The following is a 12,326-nucleotide window of genomic DNA, read 5'->3' on the forward strand; positions in this document are numbered from 1 at the left end:
TTTAGATACGATATCACTGTTTCTTGTTCACTGAATGATGGCTACCGCAATCTCGGTCTGTGATCTTTTGCTTGGTAACTCAGACCTACCACTGCTATAGCTCACCTTACCCATCTAGCTTTTTGTTGATGTGTTTTTCATGCACATGCGAACACAATAAAATACCAAGGTATCTTATCCTCTCTTGAACAAAGTTTCCCCAAATGCTGAAGATTTCGCCTAAGGATCAACGAGGCAACTCCAAGGTTCTGGTTTTTAGGGTTTCTACGTGTGGATAAACTCTTGTGGTGTGATGCGATTTTGCTGGAATCACAAGGGGATTTACATTCGACTACCTGAGCGTTTAATTAGCTGGAACTCAAGTCCTATATACTAGCTGGAAGATAAAGAAATATTAAAGATACAGGGTTTGGAGAATCTAATCTAAGGCCTAGAATGCAAGAAGATGGATGAACGACTAGATGGAGTCCTACTGGGCTAGGTCTCTCCATCAAACTGAACAATTCAACACCAGCTTAGTGCGATCTTCTAGGGTAGTTCTTAAGATGTTCAAATCATTACTGTCAAACACTGATCATCATTCAAGTTAATGTATGAACAATAGACGCGTAACGACTTGAGACTAAGATCATTCTATGCCAGTGGACCACGCAAGGCGCACTTACAATCAACAAGAGGCCTAGTGGTTTGGACTAGGCGGATTCCACCTGAGTGTATTCAGTAACTTCTTTCATTCAATCTAATTATTTACCATCTAAGAATGAAGATTCAACAAGAGACCATGCATATTGCAAAGAAACGACACATTTCACTATAACTTCAATGAAAATAGAGTTCATTTACAATCAAGGCAACAATTTCTTTCCTTCTCCTCCTACTCTATTCTAATTGCTATTCTATTCACTATTCTAGCGACTAATTCTTAGCTATTAACTATTGACTAATCTCTAACTATTAACCCTTACAAATGAAGAGCCAAAGCTTTATATAGGGAGCTCTTTACAATTCAATTGTTTTGATTGATTCACAATCAATGGCTAGGATTACAAGATGGAAAACCCTAATTAGGATTTGTTACAACAAACTCCTATAGCCAATGAGAAAATTACATTCAAAATTTTAGAGCCAATGGGAAATAGGGGTAGGTACATCGTAGTTTGTGTCTCCGTACACAGGTGGGATTCATCGAAACTGGACACGCTGACGTGGATCCTTCTGATTGGAGGAACGGTGACTGGGATGCCACCTTGTCTGGTACTTGCTCGTATCTCTTTTGATACTCAGTTTGGTGATGCTGCGAAGCTAACTTTAATTAACTCTTTTGAAACTATCTGCTTCTTCAATGTACCCTTGCATTGACCTTGTTTGATCCTCCTCTGTCCTTGATGTACTCGATGAGTGAGGTATCTCCTGTGTTTGATGAAGCCTCCTTCCTGGTCAAGTCACTCCTCCTTTGGTAGCTCATATCGCCTTGAAATGTTTATAAGATCTTTCTACTTGACATCTTATGGTTTCTCCATGTGGAAGAATGAGGCCTTTGCTCCATTGCCTGCAACTTTTTGAACACTTGAAGTCTTTCATCTCAGAAGCACCTTCAGTCCTCCTCCATGCATTTGAGGTGTTCTTGATGATGATGAAACTGGAATAGGTCGCCCTTTGTCTTGGCCTGATCTTCCTCCATCTTAATTTTGTTGACCTGCAAAATTTGCATTGTAAGGTCAAATAACATTCAATTTGCCTTGGATTTGATCTTTCCACCCTTACCTTATCATACTCAATCCAACTTGCTCTCAAAGTGGTGTTTACTCAGTGCTTCTGGTGAGGAAATAAGCTATCCTAAGGATTTCGCTCTGGACCCTTTGGAAGGGTTAGGAGCGAAATTGATGTTTTAGGCTCAAATTTTTCATTATTGACTTCATTTTCAACCTTTCCTCATCAACAATAAGTGCTTTGCCTTCAAGAATGCTTAGGAATGGATTAATTCAAGGTTGGAGCAAGGGATAATGCTTCATGAAGAAATTCGCTCTGGACCCTTTGGAAGGGTCAGGAGCGAGTTTGCTCTTTTTGGCTCAATTCATGTCCCTTTGTCACTCATCTTGTTTTAGACTTGTCTTTTTGAATCCTTTCCTTGCCATGTATGTCTACTATCTGATGTCCTTAGTGAAGAAATAGGTCTTTTGGGGAATTTCGCTCTGGACCCTTTGGAGGAAGGGTTAGGAGCGAAATTTGCAATTATGCTCAAATTCCTTACTTTTCATCACTTCAAATTGTTGCACACATGAATTCTCTCTTCATAACGTCATAAGGACAAGGTTTAAGAGGCAAATTAAGACCAAGAAGGGAGATATAAGGGAATTCGCTCTGGACCCTTTGGAAGGGTCAGGAGCGAATTTGATGTTTCCACTCAATTTATCCTTCATTTCACTTATGTTTTGATCTTAGTCCATGCTAGGAAGGCATCCTAAGGGCTTACTTTGCTCAAACTTGGGATCAAAAGGCAACTATTGACAAGTTCGCTTGTGTACCTCTAGAAGGTACAGGACCTCTCTAGGAATTTCGCTTTGGACCCTTTGGAAAGGTTAGGAGCGAAATTTCTCTTTTTGCACAAATTTTCCTCATTTCCTTCAACTTTGTTCTTAGACTTGGCCTTTGGGTCCTTCCTTCATCTTAATCAACTCCAATTGCCTTCAAGGTGATGTCAACTCAATGTTTTTGATGACAAATTATGCCTTTCTAATGATTTCGCTCTGGACCCTTTGGAAGAGTAAGGAGTGAAATTGATGTTTTAGGCTCAATTTCCTCATCCCATCTTGTTCCAACTTGCTCACAAGGCATAGACGGGCCATTCCTCACTTAGTCAAGGCGTAGGAGCAAGCTTTGAGGTCTAAACTGGGAGCAAGAGAAGAGCCTAAGGAAATTCGCTCTGGACTCTTTGGAAGGGTCAGGAGTGAATTTTTCAAAAATGCTCAAATTCTTGACCTTTCTCCAAATTTTCAAGTCTTGACTTGATCATTAGGCATTTTCCAAGGATAAACAGGTCAGTTTCACATCAATCAATGCTTAGAACTTCACCATTCATCAACCGGACCAATCTGAAAACCCTCAAAGGGAAGAATCCTTGAGAACACCTGCTCACATACCTCCATTCACTTTCTTAACTTAATGACATAGGTCTCAAAGGCGAGATTCCTAGCATGATACAGATTTTCCCAAATTCAATCAGGACTTAACCCTAAAAGCAAGACCCAGGCCTAACTAAGAGGAAGCTTTCAACAGAGACCCTGACTTGGACCACCTACTGACCCATTTGAGCCTAAGCAAACCATTCTATCCTAATGAGCCCTTGGGCGACTCTCCAATGCAAAGACTAATAGCCAAGAACCTAAAAAAACTTAACCAGGAAGACTAACCCTAGAAAGCAAAAAGTAGGGGTCCCCATTTGCAATGCGGCGATGTGTGAATATGTCACAACACTTCTCTCCTAGTAAGCTCCTTGGTTGATACAAACTAACCTTGTATTAAGACTGTTTCATGACTACTGTCTCATGATTGGTCTATCTTTGGGAGATCTGCTCACAATATAAAACTGCTTTATACATGTTATGATAGTTATTTTCATTGTTATTGGACAGTCATCATTGTAGGAACTGCCATTGTAGACCATTGAGAACTCTTTTCACTGTAACTATCCATTGATCTTATGTGTCTGTGACTGTTATACTTACTAGGACTGTCCTAAAGTATTTGGGAAACACCAACCTTTCTTCTTTGACTGTTCACATGCCCTCTTAGCTCTAATGCTGGCATTGCCATTACTACTCTTTTGTTGATGACAGTCTTCATAGTCTCTATGCTAGGTGCTTTTAATCTTGCCTTTGTAGTTTAATGATGACAGTCCATTTTATTTGCCAGTCTTTGTTGAATAGGCTGTGTCATTGTGGATGATCCCTTTATGGCTATAATCTTCTCATGTCTTTGACTATCTTTGTGACTGTGTCCTTGATGTGGATGCATGTTGGGAACTATCTCTTCATGAGCCCTTGGCCATGAGGCTCTGCTTGCGAGACCTTCATAAAGACCTCTGATGTCCATTTGTTCATCTCATGTTTGTGGCTTCTTTTGAATCCAATACTGACTATGATTTGTCATTATCTTGTCTTTATAACCCTACACTCTTGGGTATGATTGTAATGTTGCATTTTTTAGATGCTGCAACCTAGCCTTGCACCTTATATTTTCCAGAAACTCTTACTGCCTTAACCCCATTATGCCTTTGACCGCTAAATGACTGTACTCTAAGAAGACTTGCTATTCTAAATGGGCTGCTCACCATTCATTATTGATACACTTTGTAACTCTATTTCTGGGATGCTTGAGGTTGCTCCTTACTGCTTGTCAGGCCCTAGGACTGCTATCTATCTGTACTGATCACTGTAATTGCATTTGGTTTTCTTTACCCAACTTTTATCTCCAGGTTTGAATCCTTTCTAGAACTGTGACATGGAAACAGTTCATGCCCTTGGCTGCTGTTATATATACTCTGGCTTTCTTTGAATTTGCTCTGTTATATAACCCTACACTCTTGGGTATGATTGTAATGTTGCATTTTTTAGATTCTGCAACCTAGCCTTGCACCTCATATTTCCCAGAAACTCTTACTGCCTTAACCCCGTTATGCCTTTGACTGATAAATGACTGTACTCTAAGAAGACTTGCTATTCTAAATGGGCTGCTCACCATTCATTATTGCTACACATTGTAACTCTATTTCTTGGATGCTTGAGGTTGCTCCTTACTGCTTGTCAGGCCCTAGGACTGCTATCTATCTATACTGATCACTGTAATTGCATTTGGTTTTCTTTACCCAACTTTTATCTCCAGGTTTGAATCCTTTCTAGAACTGTGACATGGAAACAGTTCATGCCCTTGCCTGCGGTTATATAAACTCTGGCTTTCTTTGAATTTGCTCTGTTCTTACTATGAAGTAATGAATGCCTTGAATTTAAAACCCTTCGCTTGATCTTGTATTGGCCTGCTATCCCTGTTTTGACAGTGATGAGATCACTGTGCCTACAACTTTTACACCTCATGACTGCTAAATCAAAGTTATTTTCAGACTTGCCCATACTTTATATTCGTTGAGTATTTATGCTTCTTATACAACATGATATAACATCATTAATGGCCTTCAATAGAACAACTAGGCCTCTTAGGGTGCATAATCTCTGTCATATTGTTGCTTTGACAACATCATTAATCCATGCATGAATGTTCATGAAAAAGCTCTTTGTTGTAGGCCTTAACATTATTTTGTCTGTCAACATGTTCACTTTGATGCATGAATGGTCTTCTATGTACTGTTACAGTGATCCTCATGGCTGCTTCTGTCATATCATTGTGTTTTCTGATCATTCTTAGACCTGTATTCTTATTAAGGCCTTTGGAGAACCCACCAGGTCTTGAGTTTCTTTGGTGAAGATTTGACATTATCACACTGTGATTATATCCTTGAAAGGGCCTAGCTTTTGTTTGATGAATTTAAGTGTGATTCTCATGCTCTCCATGGCTGTGACTGTTCTGTTCATGGGCTTATGACTACCATGCTTATTCTTGTGTTTCTACACCCATTTCTCCTTTGCTTAAACCTTGCACAATGATTTGTCTCAGACTTAGGGCTAAGTCTGTTATTATGCAGAGATCACTGTGCGCCCTTCATACCTTTACCACTGTATTTGCCCTTTCAACTGATTTGGTTGCCATGGCATATATTTATGAGATTCATCATTGATTTGATATTAGGACAGTCATTATATTTTGACAGTCTTTCCGTCTTTAGTTTAAGGTGCTGATCTTCTAGGCTGTCAAAGGCTCTCTCTTGGCTTTTGTGGACAGGGATATCTATCTTTGCTGTCTTTATGCATGCATCCTTTGACTTTGACTGCTATTTAGCCTTTCGCTGACTGTCCTTTATATGCAACAGGGTATTGTCTTTCATGGTACTCTATACATCATGCTACCCATATAAGCTTTCATAGTGTATATGTCTAACTTTGAAACGATGAAATCTTCCTTTATCTTGCTTTGTCAATTCCTTGCTAAAGATGTGCTGGATGTCTCACCATTAAGGACTGTATTTCCTTATATTGTATGCACTCTTTGTTGGTGTTGGAAATAAGCCACACCCGGACCGACGATGGACTGGTCCAAGAGGGGCCAGTAGCTCAGTGGTAGAGCACTCCAGCAGCGTATGGAAGGTCCTAGGTTCGAGTCCTAGCTGGTCCAGTCTCAACATGGTATCAAAGCCAGGTCCAGGCTAGGAGCCCCAAGCACACGACAGGTGTGGCTTAAGGGGGGGTGTTGGTGTTGGAAATAAGCCACACCCGGACCGACGATGGACTGGTCCAAGAGGGGCCAGTAGCTCAGTGGTAGAGCACTCCAGCAGCGTATGGAAGGTCCTAGGTTCGAGTCCTAGCTGGTCCATGTCTCAACACTCTTCATTAACTTCTAACTTGTCGAAGCAACCTTATTTTTAGCATATGAAATAATAGAAATCTTCTCGTAGGCATGAAAAAATGAAGCTCCCATTTACGAATAGCAAAGAGAGGATTCTAGAAAGGTGGAACTGACCTTTTATGAGCTGTTTGCGTGCATGATCTCTACATGGTTTTGCATGGACTTGATGTCGATTCAAGAAGATATATCCCACTTGCCCTGCATGAACCTGACTCCATCACATCCAACCTCTAAGAATAAACTGTTCATAAACACCTCAAATTACTGATGCATTTGAGTGAAGTCTTCATAACTGAGAGTATACATCAGGTTGAAACATGGGTTTCTCTCTTTAAGTTATTGCTGGAGATCTGATCATTATGGTGACCATTATGGGTCTGTCTCAGCAAGAGAAACTTCAGAAATCCAGTTTTCATGTATAATATTTCAAGCTCATGTTAAGGAAAACCCTAACTTAACTCATGCAGCGTGTAAAGCTTTATTTCTTTTAAAAGCTTTGTTTCCCTCCAAAGCTTAAGACTGAATTTTTTCAACTTCATGCTACATGGACAACTTTTATCTTGAAATTCCAATTTCATCTAATATGAAGTTAATTTCTTTGATCTTTATTTCAATGTGGAGAGTGCTTTTTGTGAACCTTCTCAAATATGATATAAATAAATCCAAAACATTATCTACTCCTTTATTTAAATGTGACCATTAGCTTGTCTTCAATGATCTAAGGCTTTGGAGGTAAATTTTTGCCATCCTTAAAAAGTTTAAAACCTTTTAAAACTTCATTATGAGCTCCAAACCTGTGTAGGCTATTTTTCTCCTAGATACTTGAAAAATAGGTAACAGTTGCATTTTGCAAAATGAATCTACTTGTTCAAATTTTAGCATGAAAATACCAAAACCTAAGCTCATAAACACTTCTAACTGTTCTATCTCTAATTCCACTGGCTCTAGTCACCTTTAGATGATAAAAGAATAGGCTTGAAATCTTGCAAAAACGTTACCGAATTCAGAGGCAGCAAGAAGCTCAGTTACAGTGGTAGCAAGTTTTTGGTTAGGTATTCATGTGTGCACAAAAGAGTTACCAGACAACTTGTTCAATCAATTTACACCCAATAGGCCTACTGCTAATAAATTTGTAATTCATCAACAAATAAGCTAACCAGCTTTGAAAATTGACCAGATTGGCAAAAATGTAGAATGATCCGACTAATTTCACTACCATCTTTTATGTTGATGTATATTATTTAGATCATATCATTTAGTATTGAGATGTTTGGAATGTTTTGAAAATTTATTAGGTGGCTACTATTATTTTATTTGGAAATTTTTTTTTCACAACCGTTTGTGTGATTAACCTTGGCTCATGCTACCTTGGATCATGTTCATGTTTTGTATTTGTTATGAAACACACAGGTTTTAACAAACTATGGTGGTTACAAAAAAAGAGTTTACAGTTGATCTTAAAAGTGATCTTTTAAAAAATAGGGTTTTGTTTGCATGTCAATATCATGTCTATAGATTGGTTTTATAGAAGCAATATTTTTTCTATAGATTAGTGTTAATTTGCAGTGCAAAATGTCATTTTGCCAGATAGATCTTAGATTTTGAATTTGTATTGTCGACCTTAACCTAGTAGATATCGTCTGTTCATAGATGCCTGAATCACTTCACTTACAAATCTGGCGATGCCAAGTGAGTATTCTAATACAATAGAACAACTTAGTTTCTTCATTTTTCTTAGTCACTAAATTGCAAGATGCTATATACACTCAGATACCGGTTCTCCCCTATTTTGGCTGGGTCCTGGTCCTGGTCCGTGCCCGCTCTGGGTCCCACCCGGGTCCTGCCCAGGCGGCTGGGTTCCCTGTAGGCGGCTGGGTTCCCTGTGGGTCCTGCCATGCAGGACCCATAGGGAACCCAGCCGCCTGGGCAGGACCCAGGTGGGACCCAGGGCGAACCCAGGAGGACCCGGGTGAACCCAAGCCCATGGGTTCCCAAAAACGGGGCCCACGGGTTAGCAAGCATTTAAAAACAATAAAAAAACAATATTTTTAATCATATTCATAATTTGCAAAAAAGATAATATTCAAGTTTCAAGTTTCAAAATGTGAAAATGTCATGACACAATAAAGTATAAAGTTAAACATTCAAATTACAAGCCATCTATGGGATTTAAATTCCATATTCATCTTCATCTGAAGCATCCAACCCAAGCCATTAATTCAGAATATTTATTGGCATTGGCAATTATGGATTTATGATTTATTGATTTATGATTTATCTGTTATCATCTATGTATCATTGTATGGGAAAGTTACATTGTATGTTTGATGTTTCATATTTGTATGTTTGAACTGTGAACATATATAATTTTGATGTTTGAAGTTTGAACATATATATATATATATTAAAAAAAATTAAAAAATATATATATATATGTACGGACGAACCCGTACCCGTACCCAAATTTTTTTTTTTTTGGCCGAATCCGCGAACCCGTACCCGAATCCGAACCCGAATCCGAACCGGAACCGGTAACTTAGTATATACATATTAGTTTCTTGATTCTTCTTAACTAGAACCGGTTACTTTTCATTGTCATTATAGGGCTGATAGGTAACCTATGAGCATGACATATACCTTGACAACACTAACTAAAGTTATGAGCAGACCTTTTATTCAAGCCAAACTTAATTAACTGACTAAAAGGGTCCTGCTACAGCTTCCATTGCAATGGTAAAGCCAAGTCAAGAGCAGATTCTTGAAAGTGCTTCTATCATGAACAAACTTCAGACTTAAAGCCTTTAAGTGATGTTTTACATTGAGACATTCTCCAAAAGTGGTCTCTTTAGATTTGAGTCTATCCGAGAATGGATCTTCAAGAGAGCCAGAGTCTCCTCCATTACCTCCACCACCTCTTTCACTATCCCCAGCATCATCTATTATTGTCTGCAACTTTGAAGAAAAAATTTCACCTTGCAAAATTTTTATAACTGTTTTCAAATTCAAACAATGTTCTGAAATCTTTGTGATGTTTTTTTGGTTTGTTTGTTGTAGTTGTAAAATGTATGAATCATTCAGCATCCTAAATTTCATTTTCTGAATTGGAGATTACTTGAATTATCATTTTTACTTGCTACATTATGTTGACTAATTTATGCTTGAATGCTGCTGCTAATGGACTATGCTTTGCTGATGCTCTTTTGCCTTGGAACAGACCTCTGACAGTGATCACAGTGATCATAGTCCTCTCTGATCTCTAGTAGACTTTGCTCTTTTTAGCAATGACCTTTTTTTCCCATGAACCTTTGGCTCTTCTTACAGCACATTGGCCAATAAGGACTGCTCCTAACTGTTTTTTCTGCTTCTTGTCTGGCTTATCTAGGTCTGCTCCTTAGGAAAGGATTCTTATTTGACTGTGCATCTTTATTTGTTAATTTCCCTGAGCTGTCAGAACTGTATTTGGTTGCTATTTGGTCTCACAAAAGCATTCCAATGTTTGTCAACACATTGTCTACAATTAGTATTTGTTACTGCTCTTTGACTGTGTCAATGGCTATCATACTTGCTTAGGGATTGGTAATGCTCTTTACTATTTGTCACTATCCTTGGATAGGGTTTATGACAATGATATGAAGAACTATGGAATGTCTTCTTAAACTGTAATGAGCTTATGTGAGGGCTGCAACAAACACTATGCTGTTCCCTTTCTTTGTACTAACACTATTTGATGCTTTTTATCAGTCATTGTCATGAGGTTGCTATATGACTGGGTTTTCATTTTTTGATTGGCCCTTGACACTTAGATCTGTATCTTTCCTTCCTTTGTGCTGCTACCTTTTAAACTTTTATGCTCCGAGTCTATCATTCATGACTGGTATTAGGCTTGTTGAGGGCTAATGCCATCTTACTGTAGTTTACTATTCCAATCCTCTGTTCATTGCCTTAACAGTTGATGAACTCACTGCCATTAATACTTCTCTTCATTATTCTTTGATTGTTGGGACTACACTGAAGGCTTTGATACTGAACCAAAAATTTATGGTGATAGTGTCCTTAGACCTATAAGTCTTTGAAAGCTCCTGACTGTCATGCACGTAATCCTCATCAAAAGGACTGCCAAATTGATTCTTTTGCTATTAAAACTTTGTCTTGTACCCTAAGGCTGCTATCCATGATCTCAATAGACTAGCCTAAACATGTTCTTAATGCATTCTTCGCTGAGAGAAGGGTTGTGTGATTGACTGTGACTGATTTTGACTGACGTTTGATGTGTTCTTTATGAACCAGGTCTGCAATATTTTTATGTTTTTGGCACTGCTACAGTCCTTGTATTGTTACCATTGATGCTTTTTTGTGCCTTGGGAATGGATATCTCCTTTGTATTTTTCATCCACTGTTCCTTATGTGCTAAGATCAATTTGTCACTGAATGCTGCAAAATTCATCTCTACCCTTTTGTACTGTGAACACAAATCACTGCTATGCAGTCACTGTATTTGCAGGGGTGTCTTGTCAACTTTAGAAAGCCTGCTATATCTATCTTCCTTGCATACTCATTGCTTTCACTATCTGGAACTAAAAAAAGTCATTTCATGCTTTTGAGGTTGTGATATCTTATGACTGTAATAATAGTTCATGATACTGCACCTTCTTGTTGTTGTTATCTCTGATGCATGCGTTCACTGCCTTCTGACAAGGCTTTCTCTGTTTTGTGCGTTGATGATTCATGCAAGTTCACATAGACATATACTCATATCCCTGAAAACTCCATACAAATATTTGAAAAGATTTTGATGCTAACTCTAAAAGTTTATTTTTTCCTTTCAAAACCTATTTTTAACCCGGGGGCAAAAAATAGGTAACAATATTTTTTTGGTTTGTTTGTGGTAGTTGTAAAATGTATGAATCTATCGGCATCCTAAATTTCATTTTTTGGACTGGAGATTACTTCCATTATCATTTTTACTTGCTACATTATGTTGACTAATTTATGTTTGAATTGGTATGACAGGATGGCAGACATGTTGCAGCCAAAAAACTGCAGTATGATAAGAAGGATCGTGAGCAACTTTTTGAATTAGTTGTTTTTCATCACGGTGTATTAAAAGCAGCAAGAGATGGAATTAGGCTTGCATTATTTCTTTAGTTATGTTTTGGTCAAGCATTTTGACTTGATAGCATTGTAAAATGAACAAAAATAATGTTCAATAAAAAAATTATTGGATTGGACTGAAGGGAATAATCACTGGCCATGGTTATTCCTCGAGGTCGTGTTTTCTGACACCTTAAAGAATGGTCAATAGGCCAAAGCCATTCTTTAAGGTTTGTGTCTCATTTTCTTTGCATTTTTTTTATTAGTTTAATTTTTATTTAAGCATTTATTACTTTTGATTTCAGCGCATTGAAGGTAAATTTCAATTTAAAAAATAAATCTATCATTTACCCCGTCAAATGTTTGATGAATCATTTAAAATGGCAATCAGATAATTAACATTATTGTAAATGATTGGAAACTAAACATTAATTACCCTTGCAAAGTATCATTAAAAGAGCATCATGAATTAATATAAGAATTTCACCATAATTATAATAAAATATATTTCATATTCCATGAGTAACAAATCATTAAATATGACAACGTAATATAACCAATATAAATAAAAATAAAACATGTTGTGTTGTGTTGTCTTGTGTGGTTTGTGTTGTTTGGTTTGGTTTGGTTTGTGTTGTGTTGTTTCTTGGTTGTTTTAGGTCAATTAGGGGAGGCCAAACAAGCTTCTACCTTCACGTGGTTAGCCTTGCTTGTAGAGAATG

General features: G+C 37.9%; 1 long non-coding RNA gene across 1 annotated transcript in view; it reads left to right on the forward strand.

Moving 5' to 3' along the window:
* The window catches only part of LOC131052378 (uncharacterized), a 70,224-nt gene extending 58,381 nt beyond the window's left edge, over window positions 1-11,843 (forward strand). Inside the window, exon 5 of the long non-coding RNA XR_009358836.1 lies at window positions 11,524-11,843. This is a non-coding gene — a long non-coding RNA (uncharacterized LOC131052378). The remainder of the gene's footprint in view (window positions 1-11,523) is intronic.
* The last annotated feature ends 483 nt before the right edge of the window (window positions 11,844-12,326 follow it).

This window comes from Cryptomeria japonica, chromosome 9 (genome assembly GCF_030272615.1).
Source record: "Cryptomeria japonica chromosome 9, Sugi_1.0, whole genome shotgun sequence".
Taxonomy (NCBI): Eukaryota; Viridiplantae; Streptophyta; class Pinopsida; order Cupressales; family Cupressaceae; genus Cryptomeria; species Cryptomeria japonica.